Source organism: Dermacentor silvarum, chromosome 1 (assembly GCF_013339745.2).
Source record: "Dermacentor silvarum isolate Dsil-2018 chromosome 1, BIME_Dsil_1.4, whole genome shotgun sequence".
Taxonomy (NCBI): domain Eukaryota; kingdom Metazoa; phylum Arthropoda; class Arachnida; order Ixodida; family Ixodidae; genus Dermacentor; species Dermacentor silvarum.
The window spans coordinates 242,689,517-242,710,219 of NC_051154.1; the positions used below are offsets into that span (position 1 = coordinate 242,689,517).

Consider the following 20,703-nt stretch of genomic DNA (forward strand, 5'->3'; position numbering starts at 1 on the left):
GAATGGTGGAAGCGCAACCAGGCAGTGTTGCCAGGTCGGACGAGGCGGCGTAGCCCAAAGTTAAAGAAAGTAGTAGCCCAAATGTAGCCAAACACAAAAATAGAGCAAAATATTTCGTAGCCAAATATAGCCATTTTTATTTGCAGCTTTATTTCTATATAAATTTTCACATTCAACAACGCAATCCTTTTTTGCACAACCCGTTGTAACCAAATGTGATTGCCGCCGTGACGGTCTACATCACGCTTGCGGTGAATCACTGCAGAAGGCGAAATCATAGTGATTTTATTATATGACAGATAGTAGTACTTAAGTTATTATTTTTAGTTGTATACAGAAATACTAACTACGAACTCTGCTTTTTAGCTCACCTGGACGCAAAATATGTCAGCATCATTAATTAAGCTTTCACGTGACATCCGCCTACCGTGTAGAAAAACTTCAGCTGTCCAGCGGTCTGCGACGGTGACGCGCCCACGGCTTCTTTTTTATGAGCCGAAACCAGTGTATCGCGCCATGGTATCTCGCATTATTTGTATTATCGTCCTATCTTGTTTTCTCGTTAATTATATTGACCAGGGTTACCTGGGACACACTCTATATAGTTTCGACTTACATCAACCTGATCGCCATCTTAGGTCTCGAGCATGCCAAGAACATGCGTTAAAAAGAAGTGAGAGACAAAAGATGCCACTCGCTGTCTCAATCGGTGTAAGCGAAACTTTAAACGGTTGCTGCGCAAAACGGCACACAAATGTAAGAAGCGCGCAGTCGTTTGCGGCGACGAGAACGTCCCGATCGAACGTAACTCGCTCGAAATGGCAAAAGCTGCGACGGCTAATAAAGAGCAAAGGTAAACGACAAATTGATGACAGTGGTAATCTTGTGAAAACCGGTTACTGTCAAAAAGCAAACCATGTTGATATACTATTAATAATAATTACTGGGGTTTTACGTGCCAAAACCACGATATGATTGGCAGTGGCGTAGCCAGAAATTTTTTTCGGGGGGGGGGGGGGCTCAAGTTGCAACGCGGCCTCCTCCTTATAAACGTTGTCGAGGCATCAAATACATGAATAATAACTGCATTGCCATTGCCAATGCCATTCTATATTAGGTGCTGAAAGCGAATTATTTAACGCTACGCACAGTCAATACAAGTAAATTATGTGTTTGTTTCATAAAAGAATAGCTTCGTATGTCCCAAAAATCGTGGCAGTAATAGCTGATATCAATGCTTCCGCGTTTTTTTTTTTTTGTCTATCTAATAAGTAAAGGAAATATCACGCGAACTTTAGAACTTCACGCGAACTTTAGAACTATACCATTTCGAAACCAGTAAAGCAGTGCATGCAGCTCGTATGAAAAACGTAAAGGCCATAAAATGAACAAGTTGACAAATATTTTGATGAATTTTTGTCATTTAACAACCTTGTTTACATTTTTGTACATATGCAACGGCGAGGGAAAAACCACAATGACACTGTCCTTCGTTGCAATGGATTGCGTATGTCCCAAAAATTGTGGCAGTAATAGCTGATATCAATATAAAGGTCGTATATTGTAATTGCACCGAAATTATAGTTGCAACAACGAGTACATATAAAAAGCAGAAGTTCCGCAAAATATACATTAGAAATGCGAAGATAGAATGGAATATACAAATGCCAAGATAAACGGCAAGAAAGTGTCGCGTGAAACCAAGTTCACTGCTTGTATACACAAAACCTCGCAACAAGATATTTAAATATACGTATAAGTCTGCAATTAATCTATGTATCTAAGGAAACGTCATTGTATATAATGCGTCAAACAAGACAAATAAACATGTTGCGCAGTCACAGATAGTAAACTTCACGCATACGAGTATAAAGAAAGACGATCCAGACAAGAACAAAACTATGATCTCAGAAATTGTGATATGCATTTGAGCCTTGCTGCGATCGCGACAGCACCATGTGGCTAGAATAAGAGAAAAAGAATGCAAAAATCAATACGAAAATGCGTATTTTAACTGCCTGCACAGCGGCAACAATTATTCTTGCCCGAAAGTCAAAGAAGGCTATTGCTTCGTTTCAAAAAAGAAGTAAATACATGTAGCTAAAAAGGAAAGAAAAGGCCAAACGAAAGCCACAGATGATGCGGCAAGTTGATTTACCTAACATCCGAGTGCGTTTTTGGGAAACGCCACGTGGGCCGGGTATTCAATGAGCAAGGTTTGTCAAAATTGGTTATTGATGTCCCCGTAATTTTTGTATTCCCAGGATAATTTTGATCATCATGCTAACTGTTACAATAAACGGTGAAAATTTCTGTGGTTTTAAAAGCTAATGAACAGTCATACGTTTTTATAATTACGAGCTCATATAGGAACGTGAAGAAACAGATATTTTTACAGGCATTGATTTTTGCTGCTTCGCTATCTAAACGATAAACTTCACTCGGCGGGGAGGTTTAGCGAAGCGTTCAGTAACTTCGGACACGTTGATGGCGACGTCTCTGTGGGCGTATAGAAGCGCCAGCATAACCATGCGTTCCTCATTGTAAAGCGCAAGTGGTTTTTTTAGTAATCTCACGTTTGAAGATCTCTCTGCGCTGGCAGTGGCACTGGAAGGGCGACTAGAATATGCAGCAGTTTGTACTAGAGCACTGCACGGGCCGATTTTTTCAGCCCGGACCCGGCCCGGGCCCGTTTTTACGTTGGGCTGGCCGCCCGAGCCCGAACACAACTTTTATGGCGAGACCCGGGCCCGGCCCGGGCCCGGAAATAATCTACGTTACCCGCCCGGCCCGCCACCCCTTTACCTTCTTAGGCCAGAGGCCCGGCCCGAGCCCGGCTCGAAACCGGCCTGAACCCGACCCGAGACTGAAATATACATGTTTTTCAGAGTTGACACGCCCGAGAATAACTCGCTGCACGTTACATGCACACCACCAGAAAGCCCGAGCCCGGCCCGGGCGCGGGTCAAAAAGCACATGCCGTGCCCGAGCCCGTGAAAAAACTGCTCTACCCGGCCCGGCCAGGCCCACGGGCCGGGCCGGGCCCGGGCTGTCGGGTAAGCCCGAGCCCGTGCAGTGCTCTAGTTTGTACACATGTACATATAACCTGCAATCTCCATGAGAGGGGGCATCTATTCCTGTGCTAAAACCTAAAAACACTTCGATATCGTTTCCTCAGCACCACACTCGATAAGGTATAGACAGCCGTCCTCTTACGGAAGCCACAATTCTTGGTCCCTGGTCCCAGCCGACGTCGGAACGAACTGCTTTAAAAGCGCTATTACGCGTTTTAAAAGAAACAGGACTTAGTGAAAAACTATAGAATGTGCGGACTGATACGTTTCTTTTAGTTTTCTTTTTAATCTTCTTTTGTTTTCTAATCTTTTCTGCCCTTACCCCAACCCCCTGTGCAGAGTAGCCAATCGGACACTTAACCTGGTTAACCTCTCTGACTTTCACCTCTTAGTTTCCTTCCTTCCTTCCTTCGATATCGTTGCCATCCTTGTTTACGTACCTTGCACAAACAGTAAGCTGTTCGATTCCAGCAATATCCGTCGTTTCGTCAGCAAGTACGGAGAAGCAGCCTGCAGCGTTCACTTTTGCATCTAGGCTTTCTTTGATAATTTCACCACAAATTTCTATAATTTGGCTTTTTCGTCTGGTTTAAATACGAGGCATTACTGGGGCAACTTTCCAAATGGTTCTTCAGATGTGTATCTCCACAATCAGCTCACATGCGAAGAAGCGCTCTGGAAATAGCTGTATTTTCAGCGGGGGCTTTGCTTAAATCCATAGGACCAGTGTCCCTATCGCCACGGAGAGCAAGACCTTGCCGCCCGCAAAAAAGAACTGTCTCAAATTAAATAGGCCGATGAGTTCCTTCTGTTTTCTCTTATTTTACTTTGCCTGTCCTGGTCCAGCTTATCGATCACATTGGGCGCGCTTCCTGAAAATGTTTGGAGAAAATTATCAGATGCCAGCTGACAGTCACGGTGATATTTAATATTTTCGTGTGTGTGGAAGATTGCGAGCGCGTGCTTCCATTTCTGGAACGGCTTGGACACGCGCGTTCAAGTGCGTGCATGTTGGCCCAAGTTTATAAAAGCATTAAACCCAGAAATTTCCAGAAATAAAAATCAGAAGCACGCCTTTGGAAATGTCAGTGCACTTTTCGCGTCAAAAGTGTATGAGAACTTTATACCCATCAAGTTTCGGAATTGAAATCCATGCGCTCCGTAGATTCCGGTGCCACTGCGAGATGCCGCGACACGCCCGCTCGCTATCGAAAATTCCTTGAAAACTTGTGCTCGGCTGGGGCTCCTTACGTTATGTGACTCCAGGTGCATGGGCGTTTCCACGAAATCCAGCCCGAGTTCGCAATTTTCGCGCCGAAATGTCTTTTCGAGTGTCAAAAAGACATTGTAGACAAAATCCACAATGATTCCCGGCGCCGGTGGTTGTTTTGGCCGGCGGTGCATGACAGCACGAAAAAATTTCGGGGGGGGGGGGGGGCTGAAGCCCCATCAGCCCCCCCCCCCCCCCCCCCCCCTGGCTACGCGCCTGATGATTGGGAGGCATGAAGCAGTGGGCGACTCCGGATTAATTTTGACCACTTGGGGTCCTTTAACGTGCACATAAACATAAGTATACACGGGTGCTTCAACATTTAGCCTCGATCGAAATGCGGCCGCCGTGGCCGAGGATCCAACCCCCTTCCTCGAGCCAGCAGCGCGACGCATCACCTGCTAAGCTAACACACTGGGCGATGTTCATGTGACGTGGCGCACTAATGGCATCGCGGCAAACTTGTTTCGATATTAGCACAATAAGTACCTGCATCTGTCATGTTACGGGCAAGCCATCTATAAGTAAACGCACCAGGACCCACTTTGGGCTCGGGGTCTTGCTCACATTCTTTTTATGCTTTCTCGCATACTTGGCCCACTTCCCCATGGTTTGATTCTTCTCTCCGAGGACGATTCAGTCTTAAGTCTAACCTACGGAAATGAACCTCTAATGTAAGCACAAACAAACACTCATCTCGCAAGAAAAAGAAAATGGCAGTAACGCTTAGCGTGAGAAACGTGAAGCAGGTCGAAAGCTGCGCTCGGCGCGATAGTTCACCAAGAAGCCATGACCGTGAACACGCTGGAGCGGGTCATCTACCTGTGCTTTCATGTCGGCGCCACGATCGCCCGACCCTATTTTTAGTTGCGAAGCAGCTTATAGTCGGGGCTATGTCACTCCATCCCTCCCTCCCTCCGCCGTGCGGCGTACACACCCCTACTGCGCATGTACGCCAAGCTCCGGCTTCCGGAAGCCGGGACCGGAAGCCAGCTTCCGCTTCCGGTTCCGCTTCCACTTCCGGTTCCGGAAGCCAGCTTCCGGCTTCCGGAGAATGCTTCCGGCGTTTTGCCCGAATGATCCCCCGGTGCTTCGTCCACTCATCATCATTCACTTCGTGGATATGCGGTGTTGAGAAGAGGGCTCAAGCCGCTGCCACGAAACGGCAGCGGCGACAGGCCGATCACGAACTTCGGGCTCGCGAAGCCGAAAGGAAACGTCAACGCCGCCGAGAAGCTGCTACTGATGCAACGAGGGCTCGCGTAATGGGAACTTGAGTCGACCTCATGGCTGCTTCGCATACTATTCAGGGTTCCCCTACGGGAAGATGGTGTAATTTTTTTTTTGCTCTCTGAGCATAGCGAAGTACATCAAAGATCAAAGCCACTGGTTCAGACAACGGCGCAGAGAATGGAGGGGGAGAGAGGGCGGATGGCATTTCGCGCACGCACAGGCGCGCTGCCGGCTCAGTCAGCTAAAACATAGCCTTCGAGATTTGTTTCTACTCGATCAGAGCCCCTCTGGAGCTTTGATTAGGGCGCCCCTTATAGCCCAAACAAAGCCAAGTCGCAGATTTTCAGTAGCCCAAATATAGCCACATAGCCAACTCGTCGATGTCGACGGCAAAATTTTTTTTTTCGGTAGCCCAATTTGGCTATATATAGCCAAACCTGGCAACACTGCAACCAGGCCATAGCGCTTGCCTTCTCGTCGTTGCTGTTGAAGACGTCGTGCTCGTTCCTGCCCTTCTTGTTGATGACCTGCGCGACTCCGATGACTTCGCCGTCGAAGATGGGCATGCACAGCATGCACCGCGTCCGGTATCCGGTGCGCAGATCGATGCTCTTGTTGAACCGAGAGTCCTGCGGGTAACGTAAGTCGGCAGATACACACGGTGAGCAGGGTACTTTTTCGTCAGATGTCACGTCAAACCCGTCACGCTAAAAAAAAAAAAAAAAAAAGCACTTTCAGGTAGAGCGCGCAGGTGCGCCCCCAACTCCGCCGCCCCTCCCCCTCACGCACGCATGCACGCACGCACAACTTCAATGTACCGTCGTGTGAAAAAGCAACAGACCCCCACACACCCAGCATTTTTGGAATCGCGAATGGGCATCACGTGACAGAACATTTGCCGTTCATTCTTGTATAACGTGTAACCTAGCGAAGATTCCAATAGAAAACGTAATAGCCTATTAGACTAATAAAATTAAGTTCTAATAGGAAAACCAGTAGACGTTTGACACTAAATTCGTGAAGCTTTATACTCATATGCACAAACACACAATGGCAATTCACTTCAATGACTTACCAACCATCGTTTCACTTTGTGAAATATTTTGCGTAATATATATATATATATATATATATATATATATATATATAACTTTGCCAATTTATCTTGAACCACTAGCACTATTTGGTAGGCCAAATTTTGCGTTTATATATATATATATATATATATATATATATATATATATATATACATAAAAGCAAAATTTGGCCTACCAAGTAGTGCGAGTGGTTAAGCCAAATAGCCAAGGAGGAGGAAGAAACTTTACTTAAGGCCAGCAAAGACAAATAGGCAAAGTTCTAAGGCAGCTTTTTCACGGAACGAAATATATAATTGTTGCTATTTACTGATAATACGAAACTACAAAAATATATCTTATTTGCGGACCTCAAATTATAATTATAATTATGCTACTATTACTAACCATTTTGTAGTGTCACAGGCATTATTCATCCAGTGACACTTCGAATTGGGACCCATTGACATACTGAGCATTTGGTTCCAATTCCACTACATAATGCAAGTTCAAACACAAATATGCAAACTTACAAGGCGAGAAAGCGTTACCTGTGACAGTCCGAATTGAGTCCTAATACATATTAATGTTAGTCTACCAGCAATTACCACCGCAATGTATAGGCGCTAATACACATTAAGTACACCTAATATGTATGCAAAGGAAATTTCTATTGGACTGATAGAAAACTAATAACTAATAAAGAATTGTACTAGACTAATATAAAGTCATATCAGACTAATAAATGTCTTATACATCAAATACAAAGATCTATTAGATTTGTTTGTTTGTTGGAGTGTTTGTTGGAACTTTCGCTAGGATATAGTCACAAGCCTGAAGGACACCCTCAAACTAAAAACAACGGGTATTCAGTTACTTTTGCTTACGAGGCACTTCGCGGCCTTATACTAGTAAGAGCGATGAACGTCGGTAGTTGGTGGCACTGTATCGTAAGACTTGCGCATGCGCAAATAACACAAAGACGAGCAAGAATTACAACGCGAACCAGAACACAAAAAAGCGCAACATCATTATATATGAAGCACAGAGTCTGCAGCGCAAATGTAAGACGCGATGCTCATCATAATACTTAGGAAAAGTAACCGGATAAGCTTTCTTTTTTTTTTTTTTTTTTTTCAAAACCGAGAAAGATTATCGAGCAGCTTGTGGGAACAGCGTTCACGCAGAATATCGATCCGCGCTTAGCTCAGCTTGTCGGTACTATAGAGTTGCCATATATCGCATATGTCATATACAGTAACTCTAGTCGGTACGTAAAAACGACGCCTCCTCCCCAAGCTGTGTGTCACTGAGGAAGACGATACCTGCCATCTGTCCGATCAACCGAAGGGATGCTTTGCTTTTTTTTTTTCTTTTTACAACAGATAAGAAATCTGCGAGTGTGTGCCTCTATCGCGGAAGGACGGCAATGCCATTAATCAAGTCTTCGGGACGCCTGCCATAATTTCCGGTGAAACAACCTTAGGCCAAGTCAGATACACTGTCTTCAAACACGAGTGTCACTAGATAGCTCCTTCCCTATACGTTCCTCCCCCCCCCTTTTTTTTTTTTAATTATTTGAGCAATTTATGAGGGTGTGAGAAGAAAGTTTCGCAGAGGGGAACAACAACGCACGTTGTAGCAGTCCGGTATGTTGACGGCCTCCTTGCTCTGCGCTACGTAGCCGACGATGCCGGATCCCCAAGACACGCGCACCTCCTCGTAGCGAACCTGGTCCAGCGTCGACCGGCACGACACGTCGAACAGCTGGCTCACGAGGCAGCGGCCCGACGGCGAGTCTCGGTCGTCGTGCACCAGGAATAGAGAGCAGCTAGCGGTCCGCGTCTGTGATCACCTGTGGCACGAAGGGCGCCCGGAAGGCGGCACTGAGAAGAAGAAAAAAAAAAAAAGAATGCCGCAGCCGTACACTATCGCGCCGATGTCACGTGCCACATGGAGAGCAGCATAGACTGTGCTACCATATTAGAGAAGCGTCGAAAACACCAGGCATGTACCGGTGGTGGTTAGATTAGTTAGACACTTAATTTGATCGACCGGCCCGCGAGAGCCATATACCACCGTAACTACACTACCTATGGGTTCGCTTCGCGATTGGTTATCGCCGCGGAAGTCGTATCGTTATCACGCCGATTGATATATCACCGAGTGGCGAACGTCCGAACACGGGCCAACGAGGAAACTCTCTTTCGTACGAGAACTACTGAGAATATATATGGTCCGTGACCTATACAACGCAAATTATCATCTCGACGACTTTGCATGCATACATTTTGCGTGCTCGCGACGTATAATGTCGCCGTTGTTTATTTTTACCGAATAACGCGACAAGTTTCATTCGAAATGTTGCGCAGTCCACTGGTTTGGTCGTTAGCGGACGGTTTGCAAAAGTCGCAAATGGCCATGTTCGAATTCATGGCGACCACCACAGGAGAAGCGAATACGTCGTCCTCGAGCTGCGTTCTCGACATTCTATATATACGGCCACTGTGCAACGTTGTTTTCGAGCAAAATTTTGAAATGACACATCACGCGCGGCAGGAAAATTCTCGCCTCCGGCGTCTCAAGCCGCCCAGCATTGCATCATGCATGACATATGCTAGCGCGCATGGGCATTCCGCCTTAATGTGTCGTCGCGTGCCAGATATATGGCTCACACTGTGTCAGTACTTCTAAAGCGACTCCTCTTCATATGGAGGAATCACCGAGGAGCGTTGTAGAGCGCAGTGCTTTCTCCAACTCAAGAGCGGCGCTGTACTCCACTATAGTGTCACCAAGGAAGAGCTTCGAGTCGCCTATACTCGCGGACAACTTTCTGTGGCAATGAAGGAAAAGCTACGGGCGCGTGGCTGCTGCATATGTGTTACCGCGCCAAGTAGTCCGGCAGCGTTTGACAGTGCTTTTGGTTGCATGCTCGGAACAGACGCTGAATCGGCGCAGCTTCCACGTGCGACGGTTGTGCATTTGCTCAGACGCGGAAGGGAAAAGCCGCAAGATAAGCAAACTTTTACACTCAGTGGTGTGCTCTGTCTTATTTAACTGTTGCTAATAAGGTGTTTATGATTTCTGTTCTCCAGCCTAAACTAACGTGGATTTAAACGCGGGACTCTTTTTAGAAGCGATCTCACTTGTGAGCGCTTTGCCTCCGTAGCTTTCCCTTCATTGCCACAGAAAGTTGCAAAGCGAAAGCGCGCATTCGTCACGTGACCTATATCGCTCTTTCTACCGACCTCTTCGTTGCGCAGAGGTCAGCGGGTCTAGTGGTACCATGGCCCTGGAAATCAGGTACCACTCACTCGGAAGCAAACTGCTTCGGCCCAGTGGCCTTCGGCATATATGTCACCAACGTTCTCAGCATTGTTTTTGTTTGTCTGCTGCTTCTTCTTCTTTCTTCTAATTTGATGGCTAGCACTTAACACCAGCCTGCCTGTTTCGAAAGGCCAAACCACAATCATCATCATCATCAAGCGTGCTAGGGACCATGCTGTGATGGACTGCGCTGACTTGGACGAGAGCCGGGTTTGATTGAAATCACTGCAAGCGACTGATGCGCGCAGACTTTCTGTCGCAATATTCGACTTTGTTTACATCACCAGTGTGTGGGAAACCGCTGCAGGCGGGGTGCAGGACACAGGACGAAGTGCTCAAACACGCAGTAGTGATAGTAAAAAGAGGTCGTTTGCGCGTCTCCCATTAGAATCACGCTTCCGGTGAAACACGCATTTGCTGCGCGTTTCGTCATCCTTGCGTCACTTTTCACGTTCTTCGCGCATACTGAGATATTTGAGCAGTCTGAAATTCGCTGCAACAGCCTGGAAAATAGATCACAGCTTTAACTCAAACACCACTGGCGTTGCATAATGATTAATGCCGGGAGGCAGCAACGCGGAGACGACAGTTAGCGTGAACTCGGCGAACGACAGGGACTCGATATTCTATAAGCGCCCCTCGCACGCTCCGCAAGGTACATACTTATTGTTGATGGCGTACTGTACAGGTGCAAGCACAAAACATCTTTACAACGTTATAATGCTGAAGTGCCACGTCTGGTACCACTCAAGGAGACAACTCCGATAAATTTTAAAGCGCGATGTATGACCCGATGTGGCCTAGTAAACATTGCCATAAAACGCCAAGCGTAAAAGAACGCGAATCTTTGAGCAATATTGTACTGTGTGTCCCAACTAATGTTAGCCAAGGTGTTCAACGGAAAAAAAGGGAAAGAAATGAAAAAAAAAAAAAACCACAGTGCAAGGTGAAATTATAAAAACTGCGGTGTTCGGTTGTAACAAATCTGACGACAGAACACCATCGTCTCTCGTACTGTGTGTGTGTGTGTGTGTGTGTGTGTGTGTGTGTGTGTGTGTGTGTGTGTGTGTGTGTGTGTGTGTGTGTGTGTGTGTGTGCGTGTGTGTGTGCGTGCGTGCGTGCGTGCGTGCGTGCGTGTGTGTGTGTGTGTGTGTGTGTGTGTGTGTGTGTGTGCGTGTGTGTGTGTGTGTGTGTGTGTGTGTGTGTGTGTGTGTGTGTGTGTGTGTGTGTGTGTGTGTGTGTGTGTGTGTGTGTGTGTGTGTGTGTGTGTGTGTGTGTGTGTGTTTTTCTGAACAGCTTGGTAACGTTGGATGGGACACGTGAGGCTCATCAAAAGAATGAATTATCACTAGTTCCTCTAACAATGAGTGACGCGCGTTGTTTATTGAACAAACTATGCGGTAAATTGTCCAAGGAAACTTGGTTCATAAATGATGCGCAAAACTCTCGATTATATAATATTGATCCTGGAATAGAATTCAATATTCCGTTTAAAATTAACCGATCGGTTGAAACAACAGTACATAGGCTTCGGCTAGGCACTGCCTATACTAAAAGCTTCCTGTACAGGATAAGAAAAACTAATAGTGCTACATGCTCATGTGGAGAGGCTGAAGAAGACATAGAACACCTTCTTCTACGCTGTAAAAAACATGACGCTTCCCGTAAGAAGCTTTCAGAAAAACTACGTGGCTTGGACAGACGACCACTATCCATAGGAAAAATTTTGGATCCATGGCCTACAGAAAAACAACAAAACATCGCTGCGCGCGCCTTGGTACAATTTTTGCAGGAATCAAAAATATCACAAGAATACTGAGTCGGATATTAGTTATTGCTGGTATTGTTATTATTAGCAGGTACTCTTGATTACATGCTTACTGTGTCTTCGTGTTCATGTGGCATTCGTGTCTGCGCACAAGACTGTTATATTTAGAGCACGGCATTCAAGGGGGACCTAATTCGCAAGTGCCCAACATCATCTTTGTGAACTTGGTTTTGAGAACATTTATGCTTTGTGAACTCATGTGTTGTGTGTGAACACTTCAGTTTTGTGAGTATTTATGTTATGTGAACTCTTCTGTAGTGCGAACATTTATTTATATTTCAGTTAGGATTTCCTACGTGAACGTTCGTACATGTGGTTATTAATCCAGTTTTGTGAGTTTTGACAACATTCTGAGGACAACTATCATGCAAGAGAAGAGGAGTAGCCGGCGCCACATATAGGCACCAACATCTCCTTAAATACATTTAATTAAAAAAAAGAAGCGCAGTCGAGGACGGCAGAAAACCAGGTGGGATGATGAAGTTAGGAAATTTGCAGGCGCAAGTTGGAATACGCTAGCACAAGACAGGGGTAATTGGAGATCGCAGGGAGAGGCCTTCGTCCTGCAGTGGACTTAAATATAGGCTGATGATGATGATGATGACGCCGAGATCGTCCGACTTCAAGACCAATACTGGTGAATACTATTGGACAGTTAGTGTTCCTATTCATTTTGTAATTTATGTGTTGGACTCTTAGTGCTTGTCGTGAATTATTTTTCTTGTGTTTGTTAATACTCATCTGATTTATACTGTGTCTAGCATAAGTGTGCACGTGTGTGTGTAACTGCCTTGTGTGAAGAATATATTTTGTTGTGTTTTGACAACTCTGGGCTCTGACTCGGTCTTTGAACAGCAACCGGCGTTCGCTGGCGCACCACAGGGCCCATTATTAATTGTCCTTGCTTTCGTGGGATTATTTTCGGAAGCTGATAAGTCGGCTTTGGAATTTGGTCCGGCGTCTGCGCCTCGTTCACGGGGTCTGTGACAGTGTTTCAGCTTGCTTAGTGAATCTTCCGTCTGAAACTGCAGTGCCAGACAGAGTGCGCGACATTAGACAGTTTTAGCTTAGCGTTAGCGTAATAGCGGGGTTACGGGAAATAGCGTTACCGTTCCGCAACCGAACTTTGCAGAAAGAGAGTTTTAGTATAGCGTAGTTTACGTGCGGGACGCTATTCCATTAAGCTTTGAATTTCGCATACACAGGGCACCTAATTCTATGTGTGTGTGCGTCCGGAAAGTGCGATAGGCAGCGCAATGGAAGCCAGGAGCGCGTTGTATTTTTACTTCACATGTCCGTCGATCTGCAACGAAACAGACAAGCAGTACAAGCTGTCTACCATAGCCTCCGAAATCTTCCCATCTCAGAGGCCATATTCCGTATATTCCGTCGTCGCGCCTATCTCTCGACTTTAGCGACAGATGGCGCTCGCATCTCAGAAAAAAATTTCTCTCGTTAGGCTTAGGCACGTTCGAAATGAGAAGCGATCTCGAAAATTCCTCAAGATTAGCCATAACACTCTCTCGGCGAAGCGGCATGAGACTAAGCAAAAGCCGTTTACGCAGTCATTTGCTACGAACGAAGTGAATTCTACCAAAACAACGCCAAATTCAGTTCGAAGCATTTTTATTAAAGAGAAATGTGCTGCTTGTATTTGTGAACGTTTTTGGCGATACGTTGGCCATTAGCCATAAAGGGCTTGTTTTAAAGACATATTATATGCGCTAAGGCCATAAAAAATGGGGACGCTGTATGCGAATGGATATTAGAAAACGTCTGATTTTCCAGCATATTGACCCTTTTCGCGGCGATCCCGTGGGCGCTGCATGTTTGATCACGTGGTGACGCGTCCATTGCTTGCCTCAACTGCCTCCGTTGCCTCCTCGTTTACAATGGAAGTGTATGACGCCGGCGCGGCTTAGAAAACCTCTGTTTTTCGGAGATATCGTAGACGGTGACTAGGTGGACGACACGAAGCTTTGATCACAGCTTCAGAGAACATGCAATCGCGCTTTCGGAGCTGATTAAGCTATGTCCAAACGGCGCAAGCAGCGTATATGGTGCTTGTTCTTAAAGCGGGGCTAAATGTGTATTCCAAGCTATCCAAGCTTTCCCATTATGAATTCAGTCAGGATTAGTGTGTTTTGCTCTTTGTTCTTTATTCGGCAAATATTTTGATGCAGTGGCTTGTCAGTTTCTGACTCAGTGAAGTTCCTCGGTGCGGCCACTATCTGATTATTTTCTGCCTAATCGCTCGCGGGTGCGCTCAGTTCCGATAAATTTGTTCTTGCTGCGCACAAGGCTTGCAACGTAGCTGTTTTGTACATTGTACGTAATACCTTGTAGCAAATATATATTACAGCTAGTAACTCGCTTACTCTTGTGGACCGTCACGAAACATTCAGCTTCGACCATTCGTGCGCCATAGGTGTAGTCCGTCATTTATTGTGCGTATACAGTGTGCATATATTCAAGTGTGCGCCCATTCACTTATTCTTGATACGTCGGCGATAGAGTGGCCGTAAGTTTTCCTGCCATTTGGGACACATGTGTATAGATAACGTGCGCGAAACTTACTATGACAGGAAGCGGCGCTACGCCCTTTGTCATTTTTTAACGAGTGGTACTCACTCTTTCCGACGTTCTGGGGATGAAGCCCTTTCTTTGAAGGTTAGCGATACAAGGCTGGCGGATGAGCAAATTTCTGTATCCTCGAGGAAAGCCGTACATCACGAAGTGCCGGTAACACGTTCAGACAGTTGCAGCAGCGGTCCGCGAACTTGGTCACACAGATTCATTCTATTCCTTAACATGCCAGTCACTATTTTTGCAGCCAACTACTGCACATGTCTTCAATCCACATGATTCAATCTAGAGTAATTGGAGCAAAGTGTGTTAGCGAAAACTCAGTTGCATTTCCGAGAGCTGATCGCACAGAAGCAAGGTAAAAGCGGTAATGGTTTCGTATTCGTGCGCGGTCGCTGAGGAGAGGCATGGCGCACCGACGTGAGCGCCATCTCGTTTCTCTAAAACGAACTGCTCCGCGAAAAGGGTCAATATGCGGGAACGTATGGCCACACAGCACTCCGCTTTTCTCGAAGCGAGTCAGTGCTGTTTGCGATTCCTGCTGTAAAATTACCTAACCGCTCGTTCTTAGTAAGCGCTCACGCGAAATTTTACCGTTCGTTAAATTATTTTTACTCCGTGCGTCCCCTCAACGCGATAAGTAGAGGCGACTGTCCGCAGTAGGCGAGGCCAGCGGCGCGGGCAAGTACCGTGACGTCACGGCGAACGTGGACGGGTCTTGAGAGTCTAGGTGGTGTCGGGCCCCGCCCGTCCTACCCTGGAGGTAATCTGCGGTGAGCTCGCAGGATAGCTGACCCGAGTTAGCTAATGGCCTCGCGTGCGCTGTGTTCTCGCACGCCTAGTTAGCGTTGAAGCGAGAGGCAGCACGAAGGGGAATTCGCTCGTCGTGGCTCGTCGCGCCTAACACTGTGCTTGTTGATTTAGTTAGTAAGCGAATGTTTACAGCAGATAAAACTACTAGCATTACTGCGTATAGCTGTCTAATAATTTCCTATCGCAATCAATGCTTCAACTTTGCAGCAAAACTGCGATTTTTTTTTTCATTTCTTATATTGTCGCGTAGTGTCATCTGTCTATTGTGGAGGGGGTCCCATAACAAAGAAATTGGGTACCACTAGCCAAGCAACACGACGAAGTGACAACGACGTTGTGACGACGACCCAATGACGAAGAAGGAATGATGAGGACGGCATAACAACGAAGCAATGACGACGATGGAGTGACAAATATGGGAATAGAGGCGACGGTGTGTGTGTGTGTGTGTGTGTGTGTGTGTGTGTGTGTGTGTGTGTGTGTGTGTGTGTGTGTGTTTACTGTCATAGTACGCAGCTGATAGTACATTCGACTGATTTCTACGTAGATGTGTGACGCAGATGATTTTTTAATTCTTTTAAAGAAGTGCCATGTGGCCCCAGACAAGTCAGGTGATTCGATCGATCCTGTACGCTTTTCGGCAATGTGGGAAGGGCTTGTGTTTCACCCATGAGTTACCTTCCGATGACTCATTGTAGTTTTTAGATTTATGCCTGGTTTTAAGAGAACACGTACGTTGGGCATACAGTCCCAGGGCACGTAACGCACTGTTGCCATATGACTCTGCGCAGTCCAAGTTAGTTAAGAGCGGCATCGCAAAGGCTTTGCCTAGGTTCAGCTCTCAGAAAATCGGGCCACGTGCAATGCAAAATAGCTTTAATGAGCAGATACGGCGATTGGATAATGCCGGTTTCCCTTGCGCGGTCGTAACGGCAATAGCGGAAGTTCTTCTGCGTGGAACAAAAACAGGTACGTCCCGGGTGTGCACTAGGCAGCTAAGTAGGAAGCGCCCAGAAGTGCTGCCATATCTGCATCGCGTATCCCAGAACCTGAAAAAGGTAGCAAGCAGGCACAATGTGCCGATCATGTTTTCCGCCCCGCGCAAGCTGGCCGGACTCTGCCCCAGGATCTCTTCTGAAAAGAAGAAAGTACCCGGAGGTTGCGGAAAAAAGCACGCTCTGGGGGGAGGGCGCGCGGTACGTGAAATGCGCGGTAGGCGTGGTATACGAGATACCGCTACCTTGTGGAAATTCGTATGTAGGGCAAACTGGACGTTCTGGTAATGGACGTGCAATGGAACATTAGATTTCAATTATAAATAAAGGAAATGCGTATTTGCCTGCGCATTGTCAAGCTTGCATGTGCGTTTCGAAATTAACAAAAATCAAGATCTTGGGTAAAAGCCAAGATACTACTGCCCGGGAGTTGATGGAAAAAAATTAGATTATGGGGTTTTACGTGCCAAAACCACGATCTCATTATGAGGCACGCCGTAGTTGGGGGTCTCCGGAAATTGTGACCACCTGGGGTTCTTTAACGTGCACCTAAATCTAAGTACACGGGTGTTTTCGCATTTCGCCCCCATCGAAATGCGGGCAAAATGCGAAAACACCCGTGCACTTAGATTTAGGTGCACGTTAAAGAACCCTAGGTGGTCAAAGCCTTCTAAATATCTCTGAAAGGGAAAGCCTGCATGAGTGACACATCCATATATTTAATGGATAGTGAGAAGTGTTTCTTGCGCGGCTTGCTATAATCGGCGGTGGTGTCAATGTGACTACGTGCTTTTTGCGCATGTGCAATCAAGGGTATATAATGACGAACCACGAAGAATAAAGCTAGTTGAAAGTTAGCGCTTGTCCGTATCCCTCACTTCGTCCTTGGGCGCTATAACGTTTTGATTCCAATTTCTGCAATCAGCCTTCACGATTGGTCAAAACATTTTCGGGCCACTCCCAACTTCGCCTGTCTGCCACGCGACGTCACGAAAACCGCGATAGCTCCCCATTTGATATAACGTGTGCACAATGATTATGCATGATTAAACCACACAAAAGAAAAGTAACCATTCCTGATTCCACGCCTTTTCACCATTAGCCCTCTGCTATTGGTCCAATGTGTTCTGGCTACGCCCACTTCGCCTGTCTGTCACGCGACCTCACAAAACCGCGAAAACTTATACGTCAAAGTGACGTACGTGTACACTTAATGCAAAAAAATGTATTAATATGCCGAACAAAACTGAAAATACTGCCCCGTTTTGAAAGAAATAGAAGATGGCTGCCCGCCGGTGAGCATGTACTTATTTGCACATGATAAACCTTTTTGCGTGGTAGTAAAACGTTATCGAGACTTTTCGGTATGCATACGTCATCGCTCTGCCAACTCTTCCTTGCTGAGGATCCGTTTTAGCGGCATTTTTATTCTTACGTTGCACGCCGCCGCGATTTTCGACCAGCCACCGCAAGCTAAGTAGGGCGAAGCGGACCAATCGGAGAAGCCGGCCCCACACCCTTCATGCGGTTATCTATTTTCACTATGCTGGCTCGGCCCCATCGAAACCCCCTCCACTAGAGCGTGCTCCTCGCCTCGTGTCAGCCAATTAGATAAGAAAAAGCGCTGAGTGTAGACAATGTTATTGGTTTTGAAAGCGAAAAAAGGTGACCTATAAACGAGGACAGTGTATGATTGGGTTGTTCAGACAACGCTGCGGGTCACCGCCCGATGCTTGCGTCGGCGGTTACGTAAATTTGACGTCAGAAGTTTGGAATCATTTTACGTTATAGCGCCCCTTGTGTGAATATTGAGCCGTAGATTTCTTTTCCTCGAAATAGACTCGCTTTGCAGTGATGCGGAGCAATCTCGAGAATGGAGCTAGATAAAGACTGTCCAAGTCAAACATTCAACTGCTCTCAAAGCAATCTGAGGGCAATCTCAAAGCAATCTGTGACCGAAATTCTGTTAAATCTCGGTCGCACACAGTTCGAAGGTGACAGCGCCTCCGAGCACTCTGAGCTGGGGCATGCCACTCTGAATGAAACAAGTGAATGTGTTTAGAGCACTCGATTTTGACCAGCCGAATGTAAAGCACGTCTCCAGACAACTCTAGAGTTCTCGAAGGTAACCAGTCGAATGCGCGTTATGGCCTATACCTTTACACCGAACTTGCCGGTTTTAATGTTCGAGTGAACGGCGCACTTGCGACAAAAAAAAAAAAAAAAAAAAAAAAAAAGAACGGACGAAAACAAGGCGCATTGCCGTTAAGGCATCGACTGAAGAGCACAGCGTACATTGCCCCGCCGGTGTTCCCTGCTATAACTGCGCCGTCCGAGACGCTATCCAAGATACGAGTACCAGAGGCAAAGAAATTGCAGCTTGGTCGATGGGCGTTACAGGGCACACGTTTAATGCAGCAGCCAGCACGGTAAGTGAAGTCACCTACCACTCTCATTTTCGACATCCCGCAAAGAATTGTGAGAAGGAAGAAGTTTCTCTTGTTTTTTTTTTTTTTTTTTTTTCGGTTACGCGCAGGAAGCAAAAAGGAACAGCAAGCTATTACAAAGGTGACCAATAAAGAAACGCTCAAGCGTCGCATCAGTTGTCGACGGCGAGATTGGCGACGTTCGTAGCGTAGCTGTAGCATTCCGAAGGTGGCTCCCAGCTCGCGCACGCGTACGCGTTGAAGTCCTCGCACGGGTCCACCGCTAGGTCCAGCTTGGATTCCATGAGGCGCGCGTGCGACAGACACTCGTCGCTGTGGCAGAACGGGTCCGTGTGCGGCGGGTGCGGCATCCACGCCTGCGCCACCAGGACCCCGACCAACAGCGTGACGGCGAAGAAGACGCCGAGAGCGAGGGCCATCTCCACGGTCTTGCGGGGCACGGAGCGCAGCCTGCTCGGCTGAACGTTCACCGGCGTGGAGGCGGGGGCCTGCACGCCGAACCGACGACGTGAACACGTTCGAGCGGAACACGAGTGCCTGCGCTGGCGTCTCGCGCAATCTTGACCTGCGCCGAGCGTTTCACGGCAGGCTAACACCCGGATTAATGACGCCCCTCCGCTCGACACACCACCTCACTCAATGATGATGATAATTTATAATGTCATCCCCAATAAAACGGCGACAAATAGACACCTATAGCCTGCTGGAGCTGGATAGGTTTTGCTATGTCTACTGCAGTCTAGCATTTTGCCAATCTCAACCTTACATTCTTTCTCTTCGTTAAAACAAATATCTACATCGTGAAGTTACCAATGTCTGTAACGACCCCGGCTCCATCGCTTCCGAGCTTTTTAGGCGAAGCTTTATTGGCTCAGAAGTTTCGGTGGCGTAGTTGTCACGCAAAAACTCACGTGTGGCGTATACCCGCATTGGATATGCGGGTATGAGCTAGGAATAAGAAAGAAAAGAAAGAAACAAGGAAAGAACGAAATTAAAGAAGAAGAAAGAACAGGTGCGGGGAAAGCTGCGCCGGCGCCGGATAACGTGACGCGCGCTACCAATCAGGGTCGTTTGGTGCGTCGCGGGGAGGGAAAGGGAAGGAAAGGAGATGTCGCGCGCTCCGCCGGGCTGCCCTCGCCTCAGATAAGTTTCGGCGACCGCCTGGGAAAGCTGACGTGGCGCGTTCCGCCGAGGAGCAGGCTGCGTTTGAGCAACGCCGCCGGCGCTGGATCGTGAGTCATTAGCAAGGATTCCAGCTACACGGTGCGCGCTCACGACACGCGCGCAACCAATCAGAGCCCTTTTGCTTCCGCAGGGGAGGGAAACGGTAGGAAAGGGTTTCGCGCGCGCTGCGGCTTCGTTTTCTTTCAGTCTCGGAAAACGGACGGGACAGCCACGCGTTGTGCGTAAATAGAAAGTAGCGAAACTCTCCTCCACTCCCGCACTTTCCTCCTCGATATCCTCTCGCGGCCGGCTGCGCGCTCTGCGCACGGCACGCTGAGAGGGCCACCGTGCGGGCGCCATGCAGCCCTATGCGTTGGCTGGCGCCTGCGAGCGCACCTAGGTTAACGTTTTTTTACGTTCTACTATAAATTAAAACCGCGAGAAAGTGGTGGGACATGCTTGACCCTACCATGAGCCCCCTTAATCATCTTCTCGTTTGCACAATGAAAGCATCAAGTGTGAACGCTTGCTGCATGAACAATAACTGCGTACTATTATAGCCCACATAGGCTTTGGCATTTTAATACCGGTCGTATTAATCGTGCACAGTTTTAATGGTAGAATACTTACGTTATATATTTGCACATTGCTCAATATTTTTCAGCCCACTAACGTTATGCTAATTGCAGATTTTGTCTAGTGCAGGAAATTCGCAGAAATGCTGTTTTTTATGAAGCTGCTCCCAAGTGATTTTAGAGGTAGGATAGTTTGTTGGTGCCTCGGAGTGATTTTCATGCAGCTGCTTTATTATTTGTTGAATAAAAAAATCACAGCTGCTTGAATGACAATAACATTTTTTCATGATGTCGAGGGAGAAACAATTTTACCGACCA

The 20,703-nt window shown here is 47.0% G+C and overlaps 1 pseudogene; it reads right to left on the reverse strand.

The window, feature by feature from the left end:
* The window catches only part of LOC125942353 (dual 3',5'-cyclic-AMP and -GMP phosphodiesterase 11-like), a 38,545-nt pseudogene extending 19,480 nt beyond the window's left edge, over positions 1–19,065 (reverse strand).
* Positions 19,066–20,703: the final 1,638 nt, after the last annotated feature.